Source organism: Emydura macquarii, unplaced genomic scaffold (genome assembly GCF_026122565.2).
Source record: "Emydura macquarii macquarii isolate MOO-44397 ecotype Brisbane River unplaced genomic scaffold, CSIRO-AGI_Emac_v2 contig_3603, whole genome shotgun sequence".
In the NCBI taxonomy this organism is placed as follows: domain Eukaryota; kingdom Metazoa; phylum Chordata; order Testudines; family Chelidae; genus Emydura; species Emydura macquarii.
The window spans coordinates 1,531,406-1,536,013 of NW_027133740.1; the positions used below are offsets into that span (position 1 = coordinate 1,531,406).

At 52.4% G+C, this 4,608-nt stretch overlaps 1 long non-coding RNA gene across 1 annotated transcript; it reads left to right on the forward strand.

The window, feature by feature from the left end:
* The first annotated feature begins 453 nt into the window (after positions 1 to 453).
* On the forward strand, positions 454 to 4,014 carry LOC137145703 (uncharacterized). The gene is made up of 2 exons (XR_010917734.1): positions 454 to 544; positions 2,780 to 4,014. It is a non-coding gene; the product is annotated as an uncharacterized lncRNA (long non-coding RNA).
* Positions 4,015 to 4,608: the final 594 nt, after the last annotated feature.

Genomic DNA, 4,608 nt, shown 5'->3' on the forward strand with positions numbered 1-4,608 from the left:
ATGGGGATAAACAGTAAATCTGCATTCCCAGACATCCCAGACCCTACCCAACCCAATAACACCCACCACTCATGCACCTACTCCAGATACCTCAGCGTCTCCAGACACACTCCAGCACCCATCAACTCCACCCAGGTATGTTGTGAGACTGTATACATTAAACATGTAGTGAGGTGCTCAGTTACTGTGGTAACGACCGCCAAGTAAGCACCTTAGCTAGGACTGCATTGCCCCATTCTCGCTGGGGTTTGTGCACATCACTTCTCTCCCCCACTGTAAAATCGAGACAGTGAGGCCTACCTGCCTCATGGGACTTTCCATTAATGGTTGTGAAGTGCCAGGATGGTGCCAATAATTATACAAGTAGTATTGCTACTTAATTAGTATGTAGTACTATGTAGTATTAGTCACTATACCCATTCCTTGTGGCTCTCCACCAGGTAGGCCTTTGATCTCACATCCTTGCCAAGTCCCGTGGTGCAATAACTCCCGAGGAAAGAATGAGCGCCATCTGATGAGTGTGCCGAATGCGGATGCCCTAAAGGTAGCACGTGACTTCTTGACATTAATCCTTGGCCTTTGCCTGAGAGCAGCTCAGGTGTTTGAGGCTATGCTCAGCCTCTTAACTTTTATCTGTGCTGCGTACGCAGCAAGTTGCTCTTTCAGCATTTCTAAAGATGGTGGTGGATGGTGAAGGCTCTAGTGCGTGTAATAAATTGGGTGCAGAATGCTTAAGTAGGGAGGTTCAAAGTAACATAGGGAATTGGGGTGCCCGATTTTCATTCATTTTAATGGGACTTGGGAATCCGAATCCCTTAGACCATTTAAAAATCTTAATCCCAGTGTACGGAACAGTGCAAATTCTGGGTTAAGCAGGTGAAACCCCTCAGCAAAGACAAATTAGCACCTTCTCCCCATTTTACTGAGCCCCACTCAACACTGCCATTGAGGTGGGAGTCTGTGTGTGTGGTGGAGGGGCAGGCTGTGCATTTGCTTGTAGGGGGCAAGACAGCTAGGGAAGTTTTTAAATTAGTGGCACAAACAATTGGTCTATGGTCACTTCTTGTGGGGGATCCCACTGATTTAGAGCTAGATTATCAAAACAACTCCGCTTCCATGTGGGCACCCAAAGAATTGGCTCTGTTTGTGGAAGGGCTCAGCGTGTTGGGTGCCGTTTTGTGGCATAAGCTCCCTTTAAAAAAAAATCTGGCCATTCAGGGTCCCGATGGCACCGGCTGGCTGCTCAGCATCCTTGAAAACCTGGCCCTGATCCAGCTGCCTAAATGGGAGTTTTGAGCATTTTTAAAAACCCAGCACGGTGAAAATAAATGGTCACCTGGCCCTAGGACTGAGGGAGCTGAATGTCAGATGGTGAATATTCAGCTCCCGGGTATCCGGGGGTAGGCGGGGGGAGGGTTTTCCCAGGTTCAGGTGAGTATCCCAGCTGAGCAGTGGCGGGGTTGAGATTGGCGGGGGCCTAATTCTAATCTCACTCACTCTAATCTCACGCTGGCGTGACTCCAAGAGGGGGCCTCCCAGTGTAAGTACGGGTGGCATCCAGCCCTCGGGCAGGACACAGCCGCTTCAGTCGTTCCTTGTCCATGATACGGGTTAATTTTTAGAAAAGTACAAAATGGAAAATCTTCCTCCTGCCTTTGCTCTCCTGCCACTGCTGCTTTCGTCATCCCTCCCCCTCCCCCCAGCTCATCACCGACAATAGGGAACAAGCCTGTGTCAGCACGGGGCTGGACGATCCACCTCGCTCATCTGTGACGTGGGAGTTCACACTTTACCCCTCGAGTTCTATTACTGTGTGTTCCAAACCCCAATGGGAGGCGTCTGATTTGACAATGCTGACGACTCCACTCCCCCTCAGGCTGGCTGCATGCGTGCCCATGTTCACTCTGGTTCCTTTGAGCATCCTGACTTTTTTCCTTTCATTCACCCCTTTCCCCACTACCCCCTAGCCCACCCCACAGAGGGAGAAGTCAGGAAAGAGGATTGGAGGAATATATAATGAGAGAGGCAGGGAGCTGGGAGAAACGGGAGCAGCGGCGTAAGTGGGGGGTCAGGATGCAGGGCTGAGATGACCGTTCTCTGCACTGGCAGAGTCTCGTGAGCTTTACTCTGACCACTTCCTTCCCCTCCCTCCCGTCCATTCCAAATGCTGCTGCTAAAGTCACCCTCTCCTGCTCCTCCAAGAGCAGTCACAGCTGGCAAGCTCTACACGGGACATTTCATGCAAATTATTCAGTCGGCTCATTTGCATATTGCATACGTTTGTTTATTTACTGCCCCGTTCCCCGAGCCGCAGCGAGGGTTGGACCCGGAGCTGCATAAAACGTAGACGCTATGAGGCCAGGGCAGGGAAGGGTGCAGCGGGTGCGGGGATTGCCGGGTGGGTTTTTGCAGCGTTTGGGTTGGTGGGTGCTGGAGTGTGTCTGGGGATGCTGAGGTTCCCCTGTTGCTGAGAGAGGGGGTGTGGAGTAGGAGCCCGGGTGCTGTGGGAGCCCGGGTGCTGAGAGAGGGGGTGCTGTCTGGGAGGGCAGCTGGGGTCTGTCTTGGAGGGCTCTGGCGGCTGGGGTGTCTCCAGAGGCTAGGGGTCTGGGAGCTGGCTGGGGTTTCTCTGAGGAGCAGAGCTCTGGGATCCCGCTGGGTGGCTGAGGGGGTTCAGGAGCTTGGCTGGGGTGTCTCCGGAGGACAGGGATCTGGAGTCAGTCGGGTCTGGCTGCAGGAGTCTGGAGCCAGTGTTGAGCCCTCTCACCTTCTGCCCTGCCAGCTGCGCCACCTGCTCTTGCCGCTGCTGTCGCCAGTTGCCCTCACCCACTTGGATCCGGCAGCCACATGACCCCAGTGGCCCAGAGCCAGGCTCCACCGTGGCGTCCAGTGGGCCACAGGAGCTGCTGCAGCCACCAGAACAGCCCAGAAGCCAGAGGACACAAAAGCGGCTAACGGCTACCTTTGCTCCCCCACTCTTGGACTGTCTTTTGCACTGCACTACCTGGAGCTGGGACAGGCACCGTGTGGGGTCACTCTGGATTCACCGTGGTGTAAATGTTGTTAGAATAAGGCCCTGTGAGAAGTACTGGGAGGTGCTGTGCACCGCATCCGTAGAACATACTTTGGCTGCTGTGGGCTGAATTCCACGGCAATTACTCAGTCCTTATGCCAATGGAACTTCAATGGAAATTTTGCCTGAGTAAGGACAGTAGGATGGTGGCGTTCCCATTGGTTTTTAATTCATGCCCTCAGCCCTCCCAGTGCCTTCAGGTAGGGGTGCATTGGGGGTGAGGAAGGGGGTCTTTTCCTGACTGGACAACAGAGGGCTGCCTGGAACAAATTTAAGTGAGCGATGTTGCAACCCTGTCTGCCAGGATGCACGATACTCACGCAAATTTGACCTGGTGCATGGGGCTACAATGCCACGTAAATTTGGGGCAGCTGGTCTGGTAAGCTGGGCCCATTCATTAGCAAAATTCTGGTTGTGCCCTTGTCTTCAGGACCCATTACATAAGCGGCTGAAAAAGCCCTCCCCATGGCTCCCTCGAAGGGCTGCAGTTTGCCCATTCAGAATCTGCAGTAATTAGCATAAAGATGTGAACACAGCAAATACTGCAGCGAGGCATAGTTTAGTTTAAAAAAGAAAATGACAGGCCTGGCACTTGGAGATGGCTGGAAATCCTCTGCCAGAAACAGAGCGGTGCTTTCCAAGCTCTTCTGGTGTGTAATGAGCTTTCCTCCCCTGTCATTAGTGCGTTAAATAAACTGACAGCAGGCTTTTTCCTTGTAATCCATCCTCCCAGATGCTATGACCAATTCAGATCTGGGCGAGGGTGAGGCAGACCACTTCTCCTGTTTCCGCTGCCAGTTGTTACATTGTATGCCTGATGTTCTGAGTTTTCCAGCATAATAATAATGCTTAGCATTTTCTGAACCCAAATGTGCCCTCGCTTGCAGCCATGCAATCTCACTGGCTTCCGTGCAGGGGAGGAACTGAGTGCAGATTTCTGCTTTCCTTCATCTCCAAATATTGCTCAGTCCATGAATTCTCCAAACACGCCTAGGCACCGGTAAGGGGTGTCACCCCCATTTCAGAGAAAAGGAGACTGAGGCAGAGAGATGCCAGCGGATTGCAGAGAGAGTGGGTGTCAGAGTCATTTTCAGAACCCAGGAGTTCCTGGTTCTTCATGCTCGGCTCACACTGCTAGGCCACATGGTTGTCTCCTGAGATAACTTTATGATGCTTCTTTTCCTCATCGCAGAAGCACAGATGACATCTTCAGGTAATGGGCCAAGTTCTTTGGCTTCATTAATTCTGCTTTGCACACTCTTTGAAGCTGGCTTAACTGGATTTCCCTTATGTAGAGGTATCCTCCGTTAGCAGAGACCTTGCTACATTGTCGCTGTTCCCCCCCTACCCCCATCCCAGCATGGGTGAGGAAAAGGTAATGTTGGCTTCAGGGCCCCTGCATTGCAGTGATCCCCAGCTGACCAGACTCCTCCTGGGCGGGGGGGGGAGGGGGGAGGAGTCGTTGGAGCAGGTGCAGGTTAGGGCTCATCTACAATGGGAAATTAACCAGACTAACGATTGCACTTTAAATTCACATC